The following is a 17082-nucleotide window of genomic DNA, read 5'->3' on the forward strand; positions in this document are numbered from 1 at the left end:
TTGCTTACCTCAAAAACAAGTATACAAATTAATTATGTCAAATGGAACTTTTTTAAATATCAAAATTAAAATGTTCACTAACTTTACCTAAACTAAATATGAAATTCATGTTATCTTTGGAATGCATACTGGACCAAGTTAAAAATTCTTCTATTTCGACTAAGGCCGTTGTAAATATTTTTCAAAGTTTATGTCGAATTATGAAAATATCGAGCTCATAAGCATTATTTAACAAATTTAGAAGCAATGCTGTGAAGTTGGAGTTGGGACCAGGGTCAGTGAAGTCAGGTCTTTTTGAGGACCGCTAAGTCTTCAGAAGTTGGAGTCTGAGTCAGCTAATTTTGAACAACGTTGTTGGAGTCGAAGTCGAGTATTTTTTGAAAGCTGGGGTAGGAGTTAGCTATTGTGTTTCATATGTTTATTAGACCTTTTCAAAATAAAACTCTAGATATAATCAATTTCAAAACTGTTTTTAAAACAATGTTGAGGTACAGTAGAGTGTCCCAAAAAAGGCGATATGGCGGAAACCTTTGGGCTCACCCGGATTTCGACAGGTTTTTGCCTGTTTTAATACAAACAAAAAATCCCACAAATCGTTTAGAACTCGCGGTTTGCGATTTACTATAAAATCGTCTGTTTCCATAAAAAAATATAAACTTTTTTACTTATTTCTCTTTAAACCATAGTTAGTCCTACCATGAATGTTCTATTTCATATTGATCCAGAAAGTCGTAATTTTTCATTGGCAGCATGTTAAAGTCGGAAAAATCTATCGTAAAAAAATTTGGCACCAAAACCCATACCATCCTCTTACAGATAACAATTTTCAGACCAATTTTGCTATTTTAGCAATTATAGTTTTTGTCACTTTAGTGCCAAGATACAGCCATTTTAGTAAAATAAAAATGGAGAACTTCAAAAATTCGCTAGGAATACTCAGTTTTATCACATATATCACAGTTTCAGGCTACTGCCAGCATTTTTATGTTTCCAAACCTTTTGCATTGTTTTAGAACAGCAGTTTACAATCGAAATCTATCCAGATTTTTAAGCGAAGATGGCGTTCGAATTGTGAACGCCCGAAATGTCAAAGTCATGCAGTGGTACCAACATTACGAAAAAAGTGTGCCATGGCATGACAGCCACATTTTTTTCTAATGTTGGTGCTACTGAGCGATTCTGACATTTCGGACGTTCACAATTCGAACGCCATCTTCGCTTAAAAACCTGGATAGTTTGAAATGATTTGACTATGTGACGTAAGCGCCACGACGAAGATATGTATTTTTAATTAACCGAGCCACGTAGCCCAGTGGTAACGCTTCCGCCTCGTAAGCGGTAGATCGGGGTTCAAATCCCGGCTCGGACCAACACAACTGGTAATCTTTTCCCTTCTGGAATCGATTGCTTAGTAAAGGGAAGGTAGTGTATCGTCACAAACTGGACCTTATCACGACACCTTATGGAGGCGACCTATGGAATGTTAACATTAACCTTAACATGTTAACATTAAGTTGAGAATGAAACTGCCACTGAATCCGCTTTGTAAATGCCGGCCCTGATACTCTTCAAGGGTGTTCCCCTCAGGAACTGGGAAAGATTTACTTTATGACTTTAGTACAACAAAAGCATTTTTTGATGATTTTGATGAAAATAGCTTTTTAATTAAAAAATATTACTTACATTGATACATAGGTATGTTACATAGCAAAATTTTTGCCGGGGTTTCTTTCCAATGATCGATCGTGCTTTAATCCCTAAACTTTCTGCTTCAAAGACAAAAGCCTCCACCATTCCCACGGAGCCGGTTAATGAAAATCAAAAGAGTTATCACTTTGTACGTGGGTTTTACATCAAATAATTTTTCTTTAGAAATGTGCCAAGAGCTTGATCTAACTCTGCCCAAATAATTCGTGCATATTTCAGGCGGAAAGATTACCAATTGTGGCCATTTAGAGTTACAGTCCTTGGCGATAACGCCGGGGTGATCCGTTTGAACCGTGACGCTGATTTGAACAAGAATGGGAACGGAAGAAATGTGTGCTGCCTCTGGCTGGTATAGGATCTGTTTGTGGTGAAATAGAAGAGTTAAGTATTAGTATTTTAACAGAATTACCTCTTAAAATATTTTTTTCAAATTCGCTGTTGAACAAAATACAACTTGATTAGATTACCCCTGATGAATTCTTTTAAAGTATAGAAAAATTACAACTAATAAATTACTGTCAAATTTGCTCAAATGATCTGTAAAGTATGTATGCATTGAATAAAATATCATATACTAGCACATTAAACTTTCACTAGTCTTGCTCTACTTCCTGTCTGATGTCACTAAGTGTATAAAGTTCAAACGCACTAAGAGATAAGAGTGTCGAATGTGATGACCAAAGGCTGACCGGCCAACCCTTATCATCCTGTAGCAAAGAATTCCACTTAGCCCGGAATTAAGACCCATCTCAACCATCATCCACGTGGCGTTTAATTCGGTTGTAAAACCACATTTTTATTCCCATACATGATGATTTAATTGTAGAACGAACAGCAAAGACAGCTACAGGAGCAATTCTTATCAGCAACACCACCATGAGTAGCTGACGCGAGGGTTATTTAACGCAAAGCTTAGTGCGAAGAAAATGAAAGAAAGTATGGAACCCACTTTGGAAGCCAACTCTCGGCAAGCAACCTAATGGTGATAATGGGAAGAGAGCTCTCTCTTATCAGCACGCAGCTTTGGACGGCCTCCGGGTGTGCTGGGTGCGATCCGACGGCACTAATGGAAATAATGTGAATATTTAAAATTTTGTGGTGTCCATTGAAGGTTTCTTTGAATTTCATTTGACGCATGTTGGACATATTGACTTTTATGAATACTATATAGACAAAACCAAAAATTAGGGTTATTTATAAAAAAATGAATCAAAACAAACAAATTAATAGTTGAAAAAACTTGACCTGGTGACACCAACTAAGAAAGAAAAGTGAACACTTGGAGGCACATTTAAATTGTTTCGTTGAAACATTTTTTTTCAAATAGCCAACTAATCATTTAACAGTAACGTTTATTTCGGTTCAACTTAAGTCTGCTTGGTACACTTGTAACTTGTAACGGATCCAACTATCCCCAACCAGCGGAAAACAATCCATCCAGCTGACACTCCTCCGATTCTTGAACAAGCAATTATTAGTAATTTATTATTATTACACATTTGTTTCTGGCAGGCCTATTTTGAAACCATTTATCTTTGGCTATTTTGTGTTATTAAAATTTTTACAGTCACTTTTTTGTGTTTTTCTCATTTTATACATAGTTTGTAGAAAGTGCGTTTGGACATATGTAGTAACATAACAAAAATTAATGCAAACTTATTTTGACTTAAAATTTAGAGGATGTTAGTAAAAAAAAACACAACCAAAATTGACCCCTGCAAGACTGGCATTCAAAAACTGTGCAATAGTCAAGATCGCAAAATTAAGTGGAAAATGGATTTCCCGAAAAATTGTGAAGTTTTGGAGCTTTGGTGTCTTTAGAAGAGTTGTTGCAAATAGGAAGTTTTGGTTTCAATTTTTTTAGGAATATTTTCGTGATTTTTTTGTCTTCTAGAAAGTTTTTGAGCTTGCCAATCCAAGCAACTTTGTTTATCTCGCAATCTACCCCTTTTACCTTGCCTTTTACGATCAAATTTAGAGAAAGACATCTGGGCAAACCTTCAAAAATCAGTTTTTTGAGCGTAGCAATTCAGGGTTAAGTTTAAGAAAAAAGTTATGTTGAGTGCTCTAAAAACATTTTTTTAGGCAGGTTAATTTAAACTCAATTTAAAACAAAAAAGATGCAATTTAAAAATTTAAATATCTCGAAAAAGCGCCGCAGGAAAAACTATAAGCGCCAGGATGCATTCGAAAGGGGAGATCTAGCACTACAAACGCTGAAAAAATCTCAGGGATGTGTATGGGAATACCCTAACGAAATTCGAAAAATCAAGCAAAGCAATGTAAATGAGCCAATGTCGAAGTTGATGTTTAAATTAGGAATGACATTTGCCCATTTACATTGTTTTGCTTGAATTGTCCAACTACTATATGTTTTTTCCATGTAATTTTTCTTGCTGAATCTGGATCTGCCCTCAGAATTGAGTCAAATTGCCAAAATATCGATTTTAGGTCATATTTTGGGTTTCTATGTAAAATCATCATATTAAGGTGAAGCCGTTGATCATTTTCGAGGAAAATTGATCATCACTATAAAATATTCTGTATTAAATTCAATTCAACGAATTTCAGCACCAAAAGGAGTCAGCATGGGCCGGTTGTTGCCTTCTTGAAGCCACTGAAGGAATTTTTGATCTAAATCAATTGTGCTTCAAAATTTATATAATTTTGTGACACAGTCATTAACGTCCTAGTTGGCAATCATTGATTAATGACGATTTCCATAACTTTACAAGGAAAGGGATAATCGTTACCAGAAGGAATCAGCATGTGTAGGGCACTATTCTAAACAACTTGTTGAAGGAATTTTGTCAAAATATTGAAAACGAAGCAAAATTTATATCTTTGACCGAAAAATCATGACAATGATGGAAGTCTTCACGTTAACCCAAAATATGACCAAGCAATGAGCAATCTAGAAAAACAAATCTAAGGAGTTTACAATCGAATGCAAAAATTTCTCGAAAAATATGTTGTATGACTATAATAAGACCCAAAACTTGATTTTCTATTTTTTTTTTGTTTTGTTTACTTCGTATAATATTTCTGTTGCAACTCTTACAAAATAAAAAATATGCCAAAATATGGCAAAATATGCCTTCCTCGCATATTTTTATCAAATTATCTGAGTTCCGGCCTCAAAAAAAGTTCATTAAAAACACCAAAGTACTTATAACTTTTGATAGGGTTGTCAGGTCTTCAATCTTTTGGGCTTGTTGGAAAGGTCTTTTGATTACCTATCCAACGATGGATCGCATGAAAGATCCGGACAATTTTTTCATCAAAATATTTGAGATCCGGCCTCAAAACAGTGTATAACTACCACTTAAGTGCTCATAACTTTTGATGGGGTTGTCAGATCTTCAATCTTTTGAACGCGTTGGAAAGGTCTTTCAAATACCTTTGTAACAGTATATAGCATATTGGGTTTTCTTACAAAAACCACCCTTTTTTACAATAATTCAAACTCTAGCCAAGTCGTTTTTTAGAATAACTTTTGAAGTACTTTTCTAAACTTCGTAATATTAACTAAGGTCTTGTGCGACTTCAAGACGGATCGAATAAGACCAAAACGGTCCAAATCAGTTCAGCCAGTCCGGAGATAATCGTGTGCATATTTTTCGGTGCACGGACTCACATCCAGACACACGCACAGACATTTGTTCAGAATTTGATTCTGAGTCGATAGGTATACGTGAAGGTGGGTCTACGAGGTCAAATAAAGATGTTCATTTTTCGAGTGATTTTATAGCCTTTCCTCATCGAGGTGAGGAAGGCAAAACATAACATGAGCAATTCTCTACCAAAACCGGAAATGGATTTTATTTGTATTTTTTGATTTGGCTCAAACTTTGTGGGGGCCTTCCCTATGACCAAATATGCTATTTTGTGTCATTGGTTCACCCATACAAGTCTCCATACAATTTTGGCAGCTGTCCATACAAAAATGGTATGTAAATATTCAAACAGCTGTAACTTTTGAGTGAATTTTCTGATCAATTTGGTTTCTTCGGCAAAGTTGTAGGTATTGTTGAGGACTTTTGAGAAAAAAAATAGGTACACGGAAAAAAAAATTTGCAGATTTTTTTATCAACTTTTTTTTCACTAAAACTCAATTTCCCAAAATACGTATTTTTTGATTTTCGAGATTTTTTGATATGTTTTAGGGGACAAAAATCCGCAACTTTTGAGCCATAGAGAAACATGGTCAAAAAATTTGCCGCCGAGTTATGAATTTTTGAAAAAATAGTGATTTTTGGAAAAAATCGAAGTTTCATGCAACAACAAGTTTGACATTATTTTTTAATGCAAAATTGAATTTGCAATCGAAAAGTACTTTACAGATTTTTTGATTAAGGGCTCCGTTTAAAAGATATAGCCACCGAAAGTTTGATTTTAGCGAAATATTTGCAGTTTTTCAATTTTTAAAAATAGTGACCATAAGTGACCATTTCTAAAAATATTTTTTTTGAAAAGTTCAGAAAATTTGCTATAAAATTGTCTAAGAGACATTGAAGATTGGACCTCTGGTTGCTGAGATACAGCGGCTTAAAGAAAAAGAAACACGAAAATTGAAGTTTTCTAAGTCTCACCCAAACAGCCCACCATTTTCTTATGACGATATCTCAGCAATTAATGGTCCGATTTTCAATGATAATACATGAAACATTCGTGAAATTTTCCGATCTCTTCGAAAAAAATATTTTGAAATTTTTTAAATCAAGACTAACATTTGAAAAGGGCCAAATATTGAATATTACGCCCATTTAAAATGCTAGTCTAGATTTAAAAATTTTCAAAATATTTTTTTCGAAAAGATCGGAAAATTTCTCGAATGTTTCATGTATTAACATTGAAAATCGAACCATTAGTTGCTGAGATATCGTCATTAGAAAATGGTGGGCTGTTTGGGTGAGACTTAGAAAACTTCAATTTTCGTGTTTCTTTTTCTTTAAGCCGCTGTATCTCAGCAACCAGAGGTCCAATCTTCAATGTCTCTTAGACAATTTTATAGCAAATTTTCTGAACTTTTCAAAAAAAATATTTTTAGAAATGGTCACTCATGGTCACTATTTTTAAAAATTGAAAAACTGCAAATATTTCGCTAAAATCAAACATTCGGTGGCTATATCTTGAAAACGGAGCCCTTAATCAAAAAATCTGTAAAGTACTTTTCGATTGCAAATTCAATTTTGCATTAAAAATTAATGTTAAATTTGTTTTTGCATGAAACTTCGATTTTTTCCAAAAATCACTATTTTTTCAAAAATTCATAACTCGGCGGCAGATTTTTTGACCATGTTTCTCTATGGCTCAAAAGTTGCGGATTTTTGTCCCCTAAAACATATCAAAAAATCTCGAAAATCAAAAAATACGTATTTTGGGATATTGAGTTTAAGTGAAAAAAAAGTTGATAAAAAAATCTACAATTTTTTTTTCCGTGTACCTATTTTTTCTCAAAAGTCCTCAACAATACCTACAACTTTGCCGAAGACACCAAATTGATCAGAAAATTCACTCAAAAGTTACAGCTGTTTGAATATTTACATACCATTTTTGTGTGGACAGCTGCCAAAATTGTATGGAGACTTGTATGGGTGAACCAATGACGCAAAATAGCTTATTTGGTCATAGGGAAGGCCCCCACAAAGTTTGAGTCAAATAAAAAAATACAAAAAATAAAAATGGTCGAAATCGGCCGATTTCGTAGAGAGTTGCTCACATGCTGTTGCAACTCTTTTTGTGAATAAAAGTTAATTATAAAAAATTCGTTTTAAATTTGCACTATGCATAATTAGGCCGTTGCAAATATTGTTCAAAGTTTATGTCGCAAACAACTGGGCAGGTGTAAACTGCATTTTAAAACACTTTTTCCATTGAAATGTTAATACCATGGCTTGTTATTTAAATTTTTATAAATTTTTATTTTATTGCCCTCCCCCCTCTTCCCTCGACTTTGGCCAGAGTCGAGGGACATAAGCTTCAAAAATTATTTGCAACGGCCTTAGAGGAGGATATAAAAAAAACAAGAACAGTGCGTCTCCATAATCTTGTACCTGGCAGATTGAAGCATAGATCCATTCAGCCATCTAGTCAAACATAGGTGGTGTCCAACTACCGCCACTGACTTCCAGATGGCAGCACCATATCAACGTTACTTCATTCTGTAACGCCAATCAAGCGTCCAATGACCAACTGTTCATTCATTCAAGAAATGAATTTAACCATTTTTCCATCTCCTGTTCGTCCTAACAACATCTGCTCCTTCCCATCCATATTCTACGCTTACGCTATACGCTTCGGGAAGTTCTTCTACGCGTCGGGCGTGTGACTAGAATCTTCACCGCCGTCGGTCCGCCAGTCGCCGAGTGAATCTCGACGGAGGCGGACGTGGTTTTTGGGTTCGGTACGTTGAACTGTTTTTCGCGAGCTCAGTGCTATAGATCCATCGGTAGAGATATAAATGTCGCTAGTAGTGGAGAAGGGGACTGTGTTACAATTTCGCGTTATTATTGGCACTGTGTTTTTGTGGACGGTAGGAAAAACGTTACAGTGGTGTTTATTTTCGTTTTCTTCCCAAGGGGGCATCATCAGCTGTTGGGTGTTTGCGTGAATGTGTCTTTGTGAATCATGCAATCGATACTGTGCGCTGCCTGGGACGCAGCGCTTGGCAGTCCGTAGACTGTTCTGTACACAGTAGTTAGATTCTGAATGAAATTCAACGACCGGTGATTATCGAGCATTATTAGCAAACAATCATAGCGCCAAATCGTCGTCTATGAACGTTACGTAACCGCCGTTGAGAGTTCTAGAACCGTTCTAGAACTTGATTGTACTATACCAAGTAAAACTTTCCACAGGTCGACCCCTAGTCGACTTCGACCTGTAGGGCTCGAAACGAGTTCTGCAAGCCAATTTCTCGCTAACCTCGTGCTCTCGACAAGTTAATTACACAGCAACGGAACACAAAGAAGTTGCTGGAGAAAAGAGTCACGGACATCGAGACTGCCCCCCTCTAGTGACCATCAATCAACGTGGTCATGCAGGACCAATCTGACCTTATCAGTTCAAGTAGTGTTGAAGAACTTGCGGCTGTCGATGCCGATCAGCAAGATAAATGTGAATGGGTTAAGCCGCACGGTGGCAGTCTGGTCACAGCCGTTGATGACGCGTAATTGAGTGGTGATTGATAATACGATGGAGGTGATCAAGGTTCAAGGTTGTGGTGACCCCGGCGGGGCACGTGAAGAGATATGAATGCACTACCGCTTGTAAGGTTGGACAGAAGAATTACCGGTGTGCGATTCGATCGATATTGGTAGCTAGGTGATGCAGCAGAAGTAAACAATAATTGTTTCTTGCGAGCGTGTTTGTGGGTCGGGATGGCGGTGAATAAATTTGAATAGAATTAAAGCCGGTCTTAGGTGACCTTTTGCATTCTGTTTAGAATTTTGCGATTACAGTCAAACCCTGGTGGTTGGTCACTTTTTCGTTTGACACCCGATGGTTTGACAGCGTCAAATTGAAAAATGACAATTTAAACAAAATAATCCATGCAATTTCAAAAGAAACAATTTTGCATCATCAGTTTTTCCATACAAGCCTCCATACAAATTTGGGAGCAGGTCAAGTAAAATGGGTATGTAATTGTATGAAATTCTGTATCTTGAGAATTCCCAAAATATGTATTTTTTTTTATTTTTTTAGGGTACTGAAAAATACATCTTTTGAATGCAAAATATAGTTAAGGGACAATGATTTTTTGAAAAAATCTTGTCTTTTGGAAAACATCGAAAACCTGCACAAACAAATTATTTAAAAATATTTTTTTAAAACTAAATTGATTTTGATTCCTTTTTTTTTTTTTTTTTTTTGATAAAACGAATCGTTTTTATGTTATATCTACTTTTAGGAAATGACAGATTTTTTTTTGTTTTTTTTTTTAATAATTCTTGAAAGACAAGCACTTCTGAAAAAAACTATTTTTGAATAGCTGAAAAAGTCTTATAGGAGTTTTTCTCTCAGGTTCTTAAAAAATCGGGCAATTAGTTTTTGAGATTCTCACAAAAAAATCGAATCAATGAAATTGAACTTCCGCAAGTGACTCCTAATAAGTCTGTAATTTTCAACTGACGATATCTCGGAAAATTCATTATTAATAATTCAAAATATAACGAAATTTTATAATCTTTTTAATATTTTTTAAATTTTTATCTAAAATATGGAATAAGGAAAATTATATAATTTTGGACCTGGTTTTTTTAAGATTTTATAAATTTAAGGTGAAGCCGTTGATCATTTTCGGAGATAATTGATCATCACTCTAAAATATTACACGCAGAAAAATATTTTGTAGAATCAGCCTGGGTGAGGTTTGATTCAACAAAATATTTTGTTGAATATAATCAACAAAATCTTTGCATTGAATCAACCCTTGAATTTTGTTGTTGTAAATGTGGAAAGTTTGTTGTTTCAAATCAGGGATTGGTTGAATCTACGTTCAGTTTTGCTGACTAAAATTTGGCAGAAAGTGCGTTCAAATCAGATTTTTGTTGAAACAAATCCGTTTTTTTGTTGAAATTACTCATTTTTTCGGATTAAGATTGCAATTTAATTGAATCAACAAGCATTGAATGGAATTAATAATGGGGTTTATTCGTTGAAATTTGCCTAATTTTTATTCAAAAAGCACAAATGACATTATTTTGCTTCTTAAAGTCTTGCAGCACGTACGGTTCCTGTACAGCTTCACTGCCCTGGAATGGCACCTGATGTAAACACCGTCTCATGTTGACCATAGCTATCTGAAAATGTGGAAAAAGCATTTAGGAATGCGGTCGATTAATGTAGTAGGTTAAGGCGCTTACCGAGTGTTTTCCATCGGATACCAAGAGGTTGGGGAATCGAAATATCTAGATATTTCGAAAAAAAAAAACATAATAAAAGTAATAACTCAAAACAGTCTTATTAAACAATATTCATAACATTAAATTAGTCATTGTTAAAAAATTAAACTTTTGCGAAATTTTATAATCTTTTTAATATATATTTTTTTTAAATTTCGTTTGAAATATTCAAATTTTGAACCCTTTCTTTTAATACAGTCCAGTCTCGATTATTCGAAGTTTCGATTATCCGAAGTTCGATTTCGGATAATCGAATCACGAACAAAAAAAAATTTCGTATTTTTTCATTTTCTTGTTTTTAACATAAATTTTGAGTTCTACGACATAGTCTGCGATCAGCAGAGAAGCGAGTCAGACGTGCGTCCCTCACAAACCAAAAAGTGCTAAAAAGTGCAAAAAATGCCTCACGGCAAGAAAAAGAGGCGGTCCTCACCAGCAGGATCGGCAGATTTGAAGAAGCTAAAGAATGCCGAAGCGCTACCTGTAAAGCCAGGCAGTTTGAGCAAGGACGCTCAAAATTCGTCTGGAAACCAGTTCGCTACCCTCCCTGTGGACGTGAGCGGGAAGGAAGAATTTGAACGACGGGAAAAGTTGCCACCCATTTTTGTGAAAACATCGTCATCGGACTCGGTGCGAAAGTGGCTGACCGGATTTATCAAATCTGGTGCTTTACGAGCTTCCATTCGCTTGTGTGGTGATGGACTCAAAATTCTGCTACCTACCAGAAAGGATTACAACTACGTTCGGGATTTCCTGAACAACACAAAGATTGAATACTACAGCCATGACGATCCAGGTAAACGCCCCATGAAACAGGTCCTCCGAGGCCTGTACGACATGGATGTGAGTGTGCTGAAAGAAGAGCTCAAAACTCTGAAGTTGGACGTGATCGAAGTCTTCAAGATGACGAGACACAACAAGGACATCAAGTATCGTGATCAACTGTACCTGGTTCATCTCGAGAAAGGATCGACAACGCCGTCTGAGCTGAAAGCAGTTCGGGCAATTTTCAACATCATCGTGACTTGGGAACGTTATCGTCCAGTGCACCGTGACGTGACACAGTGTTCGAACTGTTTGCAGTTTGGACATGGTGGAAGGAACTGTTTCATCAAGAGTCGTTGTGCAACCTGCGGAGGTGAGCACAAAACTCAAGCTTGCGAAACAATCAACGAGAACATTGAAGCCAAATGCTTCAATTGCGGTGGCGACCATTCGACCAAGAATCGAAGCTGCCCAAAACGAGCTGAGTTTGTGAAAATTCGGCAGCAAGCGACGACGAGGCACCAACCAAATCGTCGCAAAACACCACCCACTTTCACGGACGTGGATTTTCCTGCTTTGGCGTCACCTGGGGCGGGATCTGTTCGAGTGGTTCCAAATCTGCAGCCATTGCCGTTGAATCAGCGGCAAAAAATTGCAGAGAATACAATACCTCCTGGCTTCAGTCAGCAACCGAGGGAAAACCAACCAGCATCAACGGATGAAGGCAGCAGTGGCCTGTTTTCATCACAAGAACTTCTGAACATTTTCATCGAGATGACAACAACACTGCGTGGTTGCAAAACTCGTGCGGAACAAGTAAGAACGCTTGGAGGATTTATCTTAAAATACAGTTCATAGTTTACTCGTTCTAATGATTTTGAATATTTCAATGAATTTACTTTTTTAGTTTTAAGTTAGGATTAGTTGTTAAAGTGATTTTTTTTTTCTTTTTTACCCAAATGTATTCGATTCAATGCAAAAATGTAAAACAATTTGAAGTAAATAAATGAATGTGAACAGTTAATAAGAAAACGAAAAATATAACAAAGATGAAGAGCATGTAGCCATACCACTTAGCATGTAAATGAAATGTAATTATTATAAGAAAGTTCAATAAAGACATATTTAATTTCAAAATTTTTTTTGAGTTCTACGACACCATTTTAGTCAAATTTGAGTTGTTGATTGCCTTTTAAAAAATAAAATGCATTTTTTCAATATTGCATCACCGCCATTTTGGTTGCCATCTTGGATTTAAAAATTCTAAATAACTATAGCGTACTTAAGGGGTCATAATTATACTCAACAATTAAAAATTAGACATCAAAAAAATGTTTTTCTTTTCTCGATTATCGGAAGTGAAATTTTTCCGAGGATTTCGGAAATCGAGTCTGGACTGTATTTTAAAATTATTTTTTTAAGATAATAAAAATTTAATTGGATTAACATTTTAGTTCCAAATAACAAGGTAAAATTAAATTCAATGAGAAACATTTTAAGGTTGGTTTTTATCAAATCTTTTTCACAACAAAAAAAATATATAACTCGAAACAGTTCTATTAAACAAAGTTTATAATATTAAATATGAAATATAACTAAAAATTGCCTTTTTGTTCCTTTTGTTCAATTTTTATCAAATCACATTCGCTATTAACATGATTTTTCTGAAAAAAACAGCATAAAAAATATAACGGCGAACCGTTTCATTTAAACTAAATTTATACATTAAAAATTGAAAAATTTGATGTTAAAATTGAGAATAAAAAAAAATGTTTATAATTCGATTATCCAAAGTCCCATACAAACTTTCGGATGCTCGAATCTGAACAGAACTAATTTTTAGGAAGATTTTTTTTCTTTTTCCTGTTCTTAATTTTTTTTCTTGTTCTTAAAACCATTTTCAGTCTAAGTTTAAAAAGAATCTTCTAAAAAAATTTTCTGAACATATATTTCAAGCTGTATTTTTTTTGCATAAAAACCAACGCTTTGAAATCTTCACAAATTTGATTGAAAAATATTGCTAACATATCAAATTTCGTTCAAACATTCTTCTGTTTAATATTGTACTTGACCCTATTGCGACCTTTTGCAAAATTACGCCACTTTCTGTTCAAGTGCAGTTTATCACGCAATTTAGTCGAGTGATACACTATCCTCTTATCAGGGAAGCTCCATTTGTTCGCATGAGTGCAATTATATGGTTGCAAAACTTATCCCATCTGACGTTACCTCCTGGAGTACTTTTTAGAAAAACTGTATAGATTTATAAATATTATTTATTTTTCTTTTTGGTTTTGTTCAGAGTTTATCCAGCTTAATTCATGCATTCAAGTTCTCTAGCCAAATTTTTAAAAATATTCAAAGCTGCAGATTTTCTAACGGTTTCTACAGCCTAGCTCATAGCTAAAACAAGAAACTCTCATTTTGAACGCGTGTTCAAAACTGATGATTTTTTGTTTTGGGTCACATCCTCCATAAATAAAACCAGTTTGGATAGAGAAATGGTGTCCAAAAAGAAAAACGGAATAATTATGGTGGCATTTTCGGTATCCATTAGGTAATTTCCAGCTGTGGACAAAGGTTTCAAACTGGATTGTAACACAATACCTTTCAAAGCGCGGCAGGGTTAATCAAACTAATCGCGTTGAAGGCTAAACAAAGCCGCGATAACGATTGAGGACGTTCATGCAGTACTGCTCGTTTTGTCTTTTTTGTTGTTACTTTCAATATGCTGAATGATTTTTTTATAATTTTTATTTTGAAAGAGTTAGTTATCCATTATATTTTTATTAAATATCAATATTAATTATTTCAACGATCATCTTTATGCTGCAAAATGTGCACATCCAACAACCTGGAAGTTTCGATGAGAGACTGTTTCCACTGGCGCAAATCAAACTTGCTAATGGCTTTCCAGAGTGTCGTGGTTTATTTGCATAATCATGCCGTTTTTCAGAGCGATATTTTTCTCCACATTGGAACAGATTCGCATGAGTCGATAGAATTGGTGGTTTTGCTACGCCTCAAAACACAAGCCGTTGCAATGCGGAACAGCTAGACTGGACTGATTTGCCGAATTCGAGAACATTTCGGCTGACCGGGGTATTCCAGATTGAACTGGAACCGGTGACCCGACGAAGAGGGAGTAGTGTGGTCCACTGATAAATACAATTCTGAAATCATGATTTTTTTAAAGATTTTCTTTAGTAGTTCAAAATGTTCATGCAAACGGATATTCCTACTAAATCTGAATAAAATAAATAAATAACTCAGTGGATTACTTTTTAGTTTGAAACCCTCTTTACACAGAGCTCACACACAGCTAAAAAAGTAGTAATCCAGCTACTTGTAAAAAGCCTGGGTGTAAAATAAATACTGCATTATTTTATGCAATTTTATGTAATTTTACACCCTGAAATATGTAGCCCATCAGTATGGGAAATCTACTTGACCGAAATGTCAAGCCCATATATGCGTTTATCTCTTTAGCTTTACATCGGTCTGATGGCCGAGCGGGCTAAGGCGCCAGTCCTTACTGTTGGTGCTGGGTTTGAATCCCGTCGGTTGCAACTTTTTTTTGTGTTTGCAAAAATTATACATGCAGCGTGTAATATTAAGTGTCTATTTCGACGAAGGTGATGTGCATGCTTTTGCATGCGATTTTACCATCGGATTTTTTGCTGTGCACTCACTATCAAACAATTGGTTTGATAGTAAGTGTGAGTCTCGTGTAAAAAGTGACAGTTCGTCACTTTTTAGCTTAACTTTGTCAAACCAACGGGGTACAAACTATAAAGAAAACGAAGTTGGCTTTATAGCTGTCGACCACTATTGCTAGTACCAACCACTTGTGTCTTCCTTTTTTAACTACAAGGACTTCGCCGCCCTGGGCTCCTAAGTGTTTGAGTACGGCACGGAGCGACGGCGCCGGATATCCATATTTACACTTAGAATTTAAGAGCGCCCGCCACTGGATTCGAACCAGCAACCTCTGGATTGTGAGTCCAGTGCGCGGTCCGATTGATCCACACGGGCGGGATACAAACTATAAAGTGTCAAACGAAAATTGAATGTTTGGCCCTTTTGAAATGTTAGTCTTGATTTATTTATTTTTTGAAAATATTGTTTTCGAAAAGATCGAAAAATTTCACGAATGTTTCATATTTTAACATTTTAAATAGGACCATTAGTTGCTGAGATATCGACATTAGAAAATGGTGGATTGTTTGGGTGTGACTTAGAAAACATAAATTTTCCTCTTTTTAAACCTTTGCATGGCAATATCTCAGCAAGGGTCTTTCAACAAAGTTCAAAAAAGCAAAATATAGAGAATTTTCTCAGCTTTTAAAAAATATCTTTTCAAAAGTGGCACTAATTTAAAAAAAATGAATAATTGCGACTATTTCGAAAAAAGTTACCTAAAAATAGCTACAATTTTAAAAAAATTTGCGACCAATATTTCGATTTATTTTTTAAATCTATATTGATTCAAAAAATCATAACTCGGTCAAAGATTTTTTGCCCATTCTGGAAATTTCTGAAAAGTTGGCATTTGATGTCCTCTAAAACATATCAGAAAAAAATAGTGTTTTTTTGCAAATCAAGTTTTAGTGACAAAAAGTTAAATTAAAAATCACCAATTTTTTTTACCTTGTATCATTTTGTTTCAATGTAGTCCATATCCATACCTACAACTTTGCCGAAGACACCAAATCGATCAAAAAATTCCTTCCAAAGATACAGATTTTTGAATTTTCACATATCATTTTTGTATGGATAGCTGCCAAATTTATATGAAATATTATATGAACAAACTAATGATGCAAAATGGTTTCTTTGGACATACCGAAGGCACCAAAAAAGTTTTAGCAGGATTAAAAAATACAAACTTAAAAATTAAAGAAAAAAGAACGATTCCATAGAGAACTGCTCAAAAGTGACCAACGACCGGGGTTTGAGTGTTTTAGGGAAGTCTTTGAGTAACCTTTGTTTTGGCAATCTTCAGATGCCAATCAATCAATATTACGTGGTATTACAAAATAATCCCCATGATTCATACAGTCTAAGCAACTCGTTGAACTTTGCAATGGCAACTCATGCTCTTTTTGTGTTCCTGGATCCAATCGAAACTTCCATTACGACTATTATCCTTTCTTATTTGTAATGAAGCCATGACTCACTAACCTGGGCGAATATCCGCGCGAGCTTCTTCGCGCCAGACGTTGCAAATCTAAGCAAATTGTACAGCGGATAAAAAAAGTGCCGGCCCGATGAGATTCCTTTTGCAAATCGAACCAAACGCGATATATGGCGATGAAGTCTAAAGGTGAGATGAAATCTTGACGAACCATTTCGCGGCTGTTGTCGCGGCTGTTGGCGCTTCAGATTCAACCGATTTCTCGCTATCGGGAATTCCGCGCGATTCGATGTCCGAAATGGATTTGCGTGTTTTTATGTGCTGCTGATTTTCAAATTGGTGGTCAACAAATTGGAAATTCAAAAATGTTAAAATGAATAAATAAGAAGCTTTGAGCTTTACATAAGACAAAAAGTCATGGAATACATAATCTTGGTATTAGACCGGTTTTGTTGTTTTTCATCTGTTGTTTATATTTTTGCCACTTTGGGGACCAAAACTGATGAAAAATTGACTTGGCTGAACAAGATTCCGGTTTCTAACGTAAATTGGCATACGAACGTTTAA

The 17082-nt window shown here is 35.4% G+C and overlaps 1 protein-coding gene across 7 annotated transcripts in view; it reads left to right on the forward strand.

The window, feature by feature from the left end:
- Window positions 1-8018: 8018 nt before the first annotated feature.
- LOC120418171 (NPC intracellular cholesterol transporter 1 homolog 1b-like) overlaps window positions 8019-17082 on the forward strand; it is a 29279-nt gene continuing 20215 nt past the window's right edge. For 2 of the 7 annotated variants that reach the window (XM_052710049.1, XM_052710050.1), the window contains exon 1: window positions 8055-8242. The gene's annotated coding sequence lies outside the window, so the exon portion shown is untranslated. The other 5 variants (XM_052710053.1, XM_052710055.1, XM_052710052.1 and 2 more) reach the window with 4 other exon arrangements.

Source organism: Culex pipiens, chromosome 3 (assembly GCF_016801865.2).
Source record: "Culex pipiens pallens isolate TS chromosome 3, TS_CPP_V2, whole genome shotgun sequence".
Taxonomy (NCBI): Eukaryota; Metazoa; Arthropoda; class Insecta; order Diptera; family Culicidae; genus Culex; species Culex pipiens.